This window comes from Frankliniella occidentalis, unplaced genomic scaffold, assembly GCF_000697945.3.
Source record: "Frankliniella occidentalis isolate FOCC.00 unplaced genomic scaffold, Focc_3.1 Scaffold24, whole genome shotgun sequence".
Taxonomy (NCBI): Eukaryota; Metazoa; Arthropoda; class Insecta; order Thysanoptera; family Thripidae; genus Frankliniella; species Frankliniella occidentalis.
Window position 1 is genome coordinate 459,158 of NW_026267154.1, and position 10,955 is coordinate 470,112.

Genomic DNA, 10,955 nt, shown 5'->3' on the forward strand with positions numbered 1-10,955 from the left:
CCCCCCAACCGTGCCCCACCCCCACCGGATGTAGCCTGGCGTAAAATATTGCTGGTTGTATTTCGGTGTCACATCGTGCAGCGCCCCTGCCTCTCTCGCTCGCTCTCACTGCATCCACCACGCTCTTCTGCCTCCCTTCCTCTCTCCCCCATGTCAGTCTCTTTCTAACTGTCCCGCTCTCGGTGGCCTATTCATTGTTAAGCGAGGGGGGGGGGGTTAAGATACGTCATTAACATCTTAATTTGAATCACCTCCCTTCTCTTTTATTCTTACATTATTTTCTTATACGCCTCCCCGATGTTCATATGCGTGAGGTTTTCCGTGCTATTTCTGTGCCAAGTCGATCCCCGAGCCGAGGGTGCGCCGACCCTCGGCACGCCGCCGGCACCGGCGCGGTTAACCCTTCACCCCCCCTCTCTCCCAGTGAGGTCTCGCGCCCTAGAGCGTCCCGCTTTAATTTGGGGTCAAATGAATCATTCTTTCTTCTCTCCTACTCTCTTCCACGGGCTGATGATGCTCTCTTTGGTGGCAGTGCTGCTGGACCAAAGCGCGGCGACGGCGGCCCCAAGGCAGCTCGTCGTGACAAAACGCCTCCGGGTGCGCGAGGGCCTCCTTTGTGGCGCCGTGCGGGGGCGGGGGACCTGCTGACTTCGCCGTCCGACCTGTCCCAGTTCACACACCCCCGCTGTCGGTCGGCTAGTGCTGCCGTCCAGGAAATGGCGCGCGCTCCCCAGCGCCTCGAGCATCCCCCCTTTACGCTGTCCACTTGTCACGACACTTGCATCGTTCCCTCTGTTCACACGGGGGACTTGGAGTGGAGGAGCGTTAATTTCGTGTGCTCCCCGGTCCCGGTGACGGTGAGGATGGGAGGGGAGGGGAGAGGGTAGGGTGGAGGTTCCTGTGCCATTCATGCTGAGCTAGTGAATGAGGTCTCCCCCCCCCCCCCCCTCTGCCCTCTTCCCCTCCTCCCTGTCCACGCCGCTTCCCAGCTCCCTCTTACCCCGTTTCTCCTCAGACTCGGCTGCAGCGATCTCAAATTTTGAGCTATTTCTGCGTGAGTTGATATTCGGGGACGTGGTGGCGGTCGGTGCGTGGCGACCTACCCACCCCGCGAGCTTCCACCTTCCTCCTCCTCCTCCTCCTCCTCCTCCTCCCGCTCCCCTTTCCCTGCCCGTGCTCCCCGTCCCGGCTGCAGCCCAGTCCCCCGATTAACCCTGCGACGCCCCGCGATGTCTGACAAGTGTAACAAGGGACACGGTTCGGCCACTCTTTCCACCTCCCTGTTCCCCCGATAAAGGAGAAAGCTCGGTGGTCAACATTAATTCCAGAAACTAGAAACGCTTTCTCTCTCTCTCTCTCTCTCTCTCTCTCTCTCTCCCACACACACACACACGCAAACACAGGCGCGTGTTCGCGTCTCTGACCGCGACTGCTCTTGTCGATGCTTCCCGGAGACACCGAATAACATTCCAGTGAATTTGCACGTAATGGATGGGAATTCAGGGAACAGAGGTGCATCACAGCCGCCATGCTTGAGCGTCGAGTTTCCTTGTTCCCCGAATAATTCCTTCTCTTTCCAGCTTTGTCGGCAGGATGGAAATGGTATATATATATGACAAGGAAACTACAGTCAGAAGCCCATATTTCGGACCGGCACCCTAATTCCGGACATTGTGCTGTATTTCACTATTGTCGCCTCCAAATCCACAATGCGTTGACAAAAATTAACTTCTATGGGTTTGATTGAAAGATAAGACTACCAAGTTTCCATTTCTGCCAAAAAAAATAATGTGCGAGTGATATTGCTTCCTCCAGAAATTCTTGAAATTTCTATTTTCAGCCCCCTAAAACAGGCGTTTTTAAATGTGTCTTGCAAGAATCTGGGGCTCCGAACAGTGTAAGCCCGGGTTATTCTGATCACAACATATGTGAAACTTGGTACTTTTATCTACAATATGACACCAAGTTTTTGATTTTTCGTCGCACGGTTTAGTTTTGGGAAGCGTTTTTGCAATGCGCCCTAAATTCGGACATAGGCTTTTACATGCAAAAGTGACTACTGTCCGAATTTAGGGCCCGCTAAAAGCGATCTTTAAGCAGCTCTGGCGACTAAACTATACCAGATAAAAAAATTTGGACGGTAGGGTGAGGTCAAATTTTTTCATGAAGTTTCTATACCCCCCAAAAAAATTTCACTTTTCATAATTTTTCAAAGCTGTCCGAATTTAGGACGCATTGGTTCCTAAATACGGACACGATTCAAACAGTCCTCACCGCTACACCGTTAGCGCGAAAAAATATTTTTGGAGAGTGGTAGGTGCGTCTCGACGTGAGGATTCTAGAATCCCCTGCGATTTTTCATATTTCAAAAATTCTACATGTCACAGGCGTTTTTCCTCAAAAAACGTCCGAAATATGGGCTTCTGACTGTATACGCTCTTGTATGGCAGCTGTGATGCACCTTTGTTCCCTGAATTTCTATCCATTACGTGAAAATTCACTGGAATGTTATTCGAAATTTCCCCCCAAAACTTGCGACTCTTTTTCAGTGTGACATTCAGACTTTCTTTGTTCTTTTCACTACGTCCCTGAAAATTTCGTCTTATCCACGCGACGCGTCGTATATGCAAAATTTCCATCTGGTCACACCGTGGCCGAGAGCGAAGAGTAAGCAGAGAAATTGGTCTATTGTGATGCGTTTTGGGGCCAGGCAAAAGAGAACGTGAATAATGTTTATTCTTGCCAGGAGGGAAGGCGGGCGCGGGCGGCTGACCCTACCACGCTCCGGGCCGGCACCGTGACCGTGGCCAGCGACGGCGCGAGCGCCCCGCCCCGCGCCGCCCCACGCCACCGCCACGCCGGCCACGCCACGGCACCGGTGGTCAATATTTGCCCACAAAACTGTCAGGTGGGCAGGACGGGCCGAGAGGGCCTTCTTGTCGCGTCCCGTCCCACCACCACCGCGCCTGGCCCTCTACCTGCCGGCGCCCGCACCACCTGCGCCGAGACCGCGCCGAGTGTTTAAACACGCCGCCGTGCGACTAAACAACAATTAAAAGGCAAACTGGGGGGCGTCCGGCCGCATCGCGTGGCGGCGAGCACCTGCACCGCGTCGCACTGCCACTCCTTGTGCGGAGGAGGAGCAGTGCGCGTGTGCTTGTCGTCAAAAATTCCTCCAAATAAAGAAACTGGCGGAATAAGCCTTTAATTATTTCGAGTCTCATTCCACCAACACTCTAATTAATACATGTTTGCCCCGCCAATCTTCCCAAAAGTCTTCCTTGCCGCATGCACTAGTGCACGATGTACTCGCTTAGAGAATCATATACAAACTGCGCGTGTGTGTGTGACACGAGAGAGAGAGAGAGAGAGAGAGAGAGAGAGAGAGAGAGAGAGAGAGAGAGAATCTATTTTGGGTCGGTTTGACGCGAGTAGGCAGGCACAGGGCGGAGAGGGCGGCCCTTGCGGCATTGAAATCGAAAGGCTCTCTCTTGTGCGGCGCGCGGATCTGCCCGCCGCGCCCCGGCTATATACGACTTTGCGCGCGTCGCCTGCGAGCAATAATGCTACCACCTCAATGCGAAAATCCCCATAACGCTTCCTCCTCCCATCCTTCAAAAGAGCACACAAGCAGAAGTACCAACATCCGCTCCTTGCGTGGGGTTGCGAGAAGGGGTACGAGAATACTGGGGTGAGGAGGAGCATGAGCGGGGGTTTGGGGGTGGGAGGGTATTGCCGGTGTGTGCTCGCGCCGCGCAAGGGCGTAGAGGGAAAGGGCGGGGGGTAGGAAGGGGAGACATACCACGTCAAAAGACATTTTCGTTTGACACAAAAGATGCGGGGACCTTAATCTTTCATGTGGTGGTCTGCGCACGCCGTGGCACGATTTGAATAGGGGAGCGGGGCGGGGGCCCTGAGCATTGTACGAGGAAAAGAGGTTGCCTCGAACAGGACGTTGTCGACGATGGAGAGAGAGAGAGAAAGAGAGAGGGAGAGAAATAAAAGGCAACAGAGGGACATAGAATAAGTTACTTGGTGACTTTGCTACGATCTACTTTTTGCGCGACCGCGCAGAATCATCCCTCCCCTCCTCCCCTCTTGTTCTCCCTCTCCTTCTCCTTCACGCCGACCGCGGCCCGTCCCGCGGGACCTGGCGCGCGCTCCGCTCTTCGCCGCCGGAGGAGACAGAACGCGCGCAGCGGTGCGGCGGTGACAGCAACGGGACTATCGGCAGAAATGGCGTAATTCTCTTTGATGCCTGGTCCCCCCAGCCGCCGGCCGACTGCCTGGACTATCCGCGGGTCCGGGCGGCCTGGGGCAAGCTCACTCGCAAAGTGTGTCCGAGAACTAGTTGCACGCCAGTCTTTAAAAGAACAACGGCGTTTTGTTATTACTGTTCTGAATTTTGATCATTCTTTGAATGGTGACAACCCCTTTCTGAATTCGCCTAGGTTTTACTCGTAACAGTGCACCTCCTGGCATTCCCCACATCCCGCTCTGTGGGATCAGTTCATTTTTCAAACGCGGCTGCTGCTCCTCCCTACAAAAATGCGGTAAAAACGTGCGACATTCCGACCCCCCCCCCTGCCCCCTGCCCCCTGCCCCCTCTCCGATTAAGGAGGTGGGGGAGGGGGAAGAAAACTAGGGGAACGGGCTTGAGGCTTCAGGCCTAGCTCGCTAAAACAAGGTCGTCATTCAGAGCTGAGAATTGGAGATGACAGAGGCGTATTAATAGCTATACTCGATCTCGCTCTCTGTGTGTCTCTCTTGCACAGTCGCGAGCTCGCCCCTATGACACGCCCACCTCCTTAAAAAAGAGCGGTCTCATGTAAAGGAAAGGGATAAAAAGAAAAACATGTTTCCGATCCGAGAATAATTGCAATGGCAATAACTGTATCTTGTGCGCGGCTAATCTTCGCACAGCAGATTGTCGTGAGCAGGGTTTGGTGAGGGTGTGTGAGCCCACGCGGTAGGGACTTGGTGTGTTAGAGAGAGAGAGAGAGAGAGAGAGAGAGAGAGAGAGAGAGAAGGGGGGAGGGAGAGAGGATGAGACGCGGGGGGATGTGACTCGGAACTAACGCACAGTGGCAGCACGGTGACATGTGTAACCTGCGGGAGAAGTGGATAGAACAGATGGAGCTCCACGTTGCACCGCACTGTCCGATTTTTTCAGCAGTTTGTACTGAATGTTAAAAATTCTGAAACTCTTTTCATATATAAAGTATACAACTGTCGTCAACCGTAATTTTGCACGACTTGTAATACTGGAGTCGCGAAAACTCGTAACTTATTACACACAGGGGACCTCTAAAGAAAAAGTTAATGCGTTCGTACGGCTCGTAGTATTACAGCAACAATTGTAAAATTCCTACTGGGGAAGTTTGATGTTGCAACTACACCGTGTCATTTTATGTCGAGAGACAGTGTGAGCCATCCATCTTCCTATCTCCAACGGGTGCCGAGTGAAAACGTGAGGCAGTCACACGTCAGCCGCGTTATTAAACGTGTTCAATATGACGCCTGACAAAAGTCATTTCAAACTCTGTCGCGATTATTGTCTCTGGCCGCGCGGCGCAGGGGATACTTTCCTTATTCATCCGCATCCATTCATTCATTCGCACACTTTCACGTCCGTTCTCCCATTCAAACGGATTTCGCTGTTTAATCTTAAGAATGGACCGCGCCCGAATAATCCGTCGCACAATCAGAGCCCCGTCCTGCTGCCGCCGTCCGTCTCGTCCCTCGTCCCTTTCCAGAGGTGCCGGTTGGTCCCGAAACAAGCTGATTACGCATTCGAAACAAGGCGACGCAAACTAAATGGGCTTTTGATAGTGAGGGCGGGACCATGGCCGCGGACGGGCGGCGGCGGCGGCGGGTCTGGCGCTTTTGCTATATTCCCGAGAGAGAAACGGCGAGCGAGAGAGAGAGAGTGGGAGGGAGAGAGAAAAAGAGTGAGAGGGATAGAGAGACAAAGAGCAGATAGGTCCTGCTGATAAGAGATCGTCACCCCTCCAGTGATGAAACGAAACAGGATGATTCGAGCTCTGATTTGCCAACACGACTGGCACACAAACCGAGGGGTCCGCAAGTACGGTCTGCCGGTGTACACATGTTGTGGGCTTCCTGGTTTTCCTAGGTTTTCCTTAGGTTTTCCAGGTCTTCCCAACTTTTTCTTGGTTTTCCCAAATCTTGGTTTTCTGAGATTTTCTAAAGGCTTCCTCAGGGTTTCTGTGGTTTTCTCGCAATTTTATCGGTCTTCCCTTGTATTTTCCGGGCTTCCCCGCAAATTCTCGGTCTTCCTGAAAGTTTTACCGGTCTTCCCTTATATTTTTCGGTTCTCTCTCTCATTTGTGGCCTATGACTTTATTGGTCTTCTTCGGTTTTCTTTGGTCTTCCTGGTGGTCTTCCCGGTCTTCCCAGTTTTCCGGGCGGCCAGTGTACGCGCTCGAACCTAGTTGTGGACCCCTCGACACAAACACACGCGAACGCGCGCACATTCACACACATACACACTCGCACACACTCAGAGGCGCGCGGTGGCCGCGGAAGGGGTGGTTGGTGTACTCCACATTAATATCGCATCATGACACAATGAGGAGCTCGCCACGCCGACCCGCCCTCCCTCCAGACGCATCCCCCAAGGACGGGCCATCCCCGCCACACCAGCGGTCCCTGCGGAGCCCTCGGCGCCCCGCCCCGCTACACTTGTTCGATACCCCTTCGACAAGGCGCCACGCCGCGTCCCACCGACGGGGTCGAGGCCTACTTTGTGCGATCAGCCTGGGGGATGTGACCGGGTCACCGTCCAGTAGGCCGCTCCGTTTCATCTTAAAAAAATACAAGGTAGACGCACGTTAAAACCGTGCGAAGCTGAGCTAAATGTGCGTCTACCTTGGCCTGCGGCGCGCTAAAATTAAAAGGTTTTCGCGATTTTGGTTGGCATGCCTGTCCACCTCACATCTCACGTCTCACGCCAGGCGCCTCACTTCACGCCGTCTTCCGGGCGGTCTCCCCTTGCGCTTCCTGACAGAGCTGAGCATTTAAAGTTAAAATTTAATTTCAAGTTCAAGTTAAGCTCAGCAATTATTTGAACCCCCAAACCAATGCTTGTTTTCAGTCGCGCGGATTGCCTCATGCCCATGTTGTGTTTTGATTTGAAGTAACCATTGCACTGAAATTAACAATGTAGGGGAGACAGTAAATAACTTCACCACACTGGAAATGCAAATTTTAAAAAATCGCAAACCTGCATGTGGGCGACATTCGTGCTCTTAGATTTCCAGATCACGCAGTTACAAAATAGACAAGAGTCTGCCGAACGCTTTTTGCCGGACTTTATTCATAAATTACCTAGTCGAACAACCTACGGTTAGGTACATTGAGTTCGGCGGGTCGATCGGTAAAGCCCAGCCAGTTTCAGAAAGGTGACAGCAGCGTTGTCATCTTCTCGACATTTGCTTGCTTCGCATGTGTCGCTTTGGCGCTATCGACCTGCCGTCGGCGCAGGGCATAGCCGAGCTTCGAAAAAGTTGCCGCATTATTGTGGAAATGACGCCTTTGCAAGGGCAATCTGCGTGCCTGACGTGGCGCCCAACTCTACAGGGCGTACGCGTTCATTTCCACCTCCACCCTTCAAATTCCATTTCTGTCCGCCCCCCCCCCCCCTCTCTATAGTCTCTCTCTGTGACCCTGAGAAACGGCGATCGACCAGACTACAACGAAACAGTCCCCTGTTTTCCTTGTACCCTCAAAGTTGCCGCAAGGCCTCAAGCAAAGAAAGACCACCTGACCACATTTTTCGCGCCTTCTCACTGATGTGATTTGGATCCCAGATGCAACCCGTCGCCATTGGGAGCGAGAGAGGCTGAGGCTACTCGCCTTGCCCCGCGCTCCTTGGTCAGTGCACATAACTCCTTTGAGCTGTGAATACTGACGAGTTGTGTTATTTACACTCGGCCAGGTCCTTCATAAAGTACGTGGGCTGTCAACATCCGGGTGTTAAAGAGAGATAGGGCGACAGAGAGAGAGAGAGAGAGAGAGAGAGAGGAGGGGGGGGGGGAGAAAGAGGTGGGAGAGAGGGAGATGGTGTGTGAGTGTGTCCAGTCTGTATGTCCACTGCGGTCGGACTGAATAAAACATGGCGGACCACATATGCGGCAGGGTGACCGCGCCCGCGGTTATGACCGGGCACAGACGGACGGACGGACAGGACAGAACAGGCAGGCCTAGAGATCCAGTGGTGGAACACACAATGTCTCATTCCGCTCAGCGCCAAACGAGAGCGGGCCATCTCGCGGATACGTGAAAAACTCAAATATACTGCTATAAGAGCCACCGCGAGCGTCAGGGGCAACGCCCTGCCAGAACGTCTGCTGACCGAGCTGCAGGGTCGGCCTGGAGTCCTTGAGTGGGCGGCCACAGCTGCTGGAGTGGAAGGGATGCTCATGCATTATTACAAAGGCAATACCAAAGGGGGGAATCGACTTGGGTAATCCACCAGACGGGGAAAAAGGGGAACCCGGAAGGTAACAAACCCATTCAAGAAGTAATCCGTTGGTAATCCGTTGGTAATCCGTTGGTAACTGAGGTAATTCAAGACAATCCGGCGGTGGTTGGAGATATGCAATCCGGAAGTAATCGTAATGCATTTAATGTGAAATTAAATGTCAGACGGCTGAGTGTGCGTTGCAGGGTCCAACACACACAAGGTGCTGTGAGGCACCGTTCCACACATAAGTTAACAGAAGGATACTTTACTCGACTTAACAGAATACGTTATGTGCGCCTCGATCGAGGAATACTGGAATGGCTGCCAACGCCAACCCCGTCCCCCAACCGCCCCCTCCTCACACAAAATGGCAAATGACTTTTCTCTACACAGGGTGCTCTTTTCGTATAAAAGCGCGCCCCCTTTCTCACGGACCTGCCCGCCGCACAGTGTCTCGAAACCCATCACTCGATTGCGTTTTTAAGATGCTGTAGCGCGGTTGGTTCACATCCCACACGCGCTCGCGGGGGATCAATAGCCCCTACGGTGGACGCGCGGCACTCTCATCAAGTGGACAACACGAAAGCCGCAAAAACTTCTCTCTCTCTCTCTCTCTCTCTCTCTCTCTCTCTCTCTCTCTCTCTCTCTCTCTCTCTCTTCCCCTTTCTTTCTTTTTTGCTTTATTCAATTTTTCATGCTACCGCCACCGCGGGGCGGCCCGCAGCGCACGCTGCTTGACTCCCCGGCGGGTCGTTGGCGGAGCCGGCCGCTCTGGACTAGCCACTTGGCGTAGCGGAGCGCGCACAAGCGGACGCCGCCAATTTCTCCAACGGCTCTCTGTCTCTCTCTCTCCCTCTCTCTCTGCGACCGCAGAACGCCACCGCGACGAGAGCTCAATGAGAGGAAACAAGAGGTTGGCGCGCGGGCGCGCCCGAGCACCGCAGAGAGAGGGGTTGAGACAGAGAGAGAGACAGAGAGAGAGAAAGAGAGAGAGAGAGAACGGACAGGGGGATAGAGTGTGTGAGAGAGAAGAGAGGGGCGCGTGCCGCTCCGAGCACCATCCACCACCGCCGGCCTGGGAACAAACAAGTGCAGCGCGCACCTCCTCCCTCCCCTACGGCGGCGGGCGCGGAATTCTTTGGCCGTTCTTTGTCCGGCCTGCAGGGGGTTGTTCAGCGCGCGCGGGCGCAGCCCCCCTCTTTGTGTGCGCCAAGGTGGATTGTGTTGTGCTGCCTGCCCTCACCGCGGCGCCCGCCCCGCTCCGCCCCGCCGGCCCCGCCCCGCCCGCGATCGAACGCCGCGGGAGAGATAAGTATCTCCAGACGAGACGAGGCCCCGCCGCGCCCTCCGTCATGCATAATTATCACCGTCTCTCTCTCTCTCTCTCTCTCTCTCTCTCTCCCTCCCTACCTCTCTCCTCTCTCCCCCTCATCCTCCTGTAACCCTTCTCTGTAGCCCTCAAACTCTCGTTCTCGCATGTGATTTCTGTGCGATTCCCTGAAAGACCGATAATAGACGCAGGCAGTCTGAAGTTGAAGTTGAAGAAGAAGTCGCGATGAAGAGAAGCAGCCTCGGAAGCGGCCCAATCAGTTTTCTAAAAACCAGACGAAGCAGAGGAAGAAGCTGCGGACGCTATCCGGCTGGATTGAACCGGAAGTGGAAGCTGTCAAGCGCGTCTATGCGGACTTATTGACAGTCCGGACCACCACCCCTTCATGGTGATTCCGCGCACAGCGGCTAAGTTTCTCCTCTTTCTCTCTCTCTCTTTCTCTCTCTCTCTCTCCCTTTTCACGCCAGTCACACATAATATGGCTGCGACAGGGACGGATGCACGAATGCGCTGTACGAAAAATATAGATTAGCTATACAGCTAAACAATAGCTAACTAGGCAATAGCTAATGATTCGTGATTCGTCTATGTAAGTGTAAACTATAAATAATTAGTTATCCCTCATTTAGCTATTGGATACAGCTAATCACCACTACAGGTCAAGGGGTGTTGCTCATGGCGCTGGCTCGGTGTGGTTCTCACCCTCTCACCCCTCTACCAAAAAGCCCGGCGCACCGCGAATAAGAGACACACAACAGCACGCTGCGAGTACGCTGTGCCGGCATTAAGAGGGGTGGTGGGTGGGTGATTGATCGAGGGTAGTTAATCAAACCCTTCGACAAGGCGGTGAAGGGGGAAGGGGGTGGGCGCGGGAAGGGGGTGGTTGGCGGCCGCCGGCCGGGGTCCTGCTGCCGCCGCCCGATTCACTTTGATACCGCTGCTGCCGTACACACAAGAAAAGCCGCGCGCGCGAAGCAGTCCTTTCTCGTCGGCTTCCTCCTCGTCCTCCTCCTCCTCCTCCTCCTCCTCCTCAGACCAACCCCTAAATATCGTAAGCCGCGCGGTCACCGCGCCGGAGTTCAGCCAACGGGGGCCGTTCATACATTAGACAGAGGAGAGAGAGAGAGAGAGAGAGAG

At 54.0% G+C, this 10,955-nt stretch overlaps 1 protein-coding gene across 4 annotated transcripts in view; it reads right to left on the reverse strand.

Moving 5' to 3' along the window:
- Positions 1 to 10,955, reverse strand: part of LOC113213621 (transcription factor SOX-5-like) — a 45,249-nt gene that overhangs the window by 4,028 nt on the left and 30,266 nt on the right. The gene's annotated exons all lie outside the window — the stretch shown is intronic.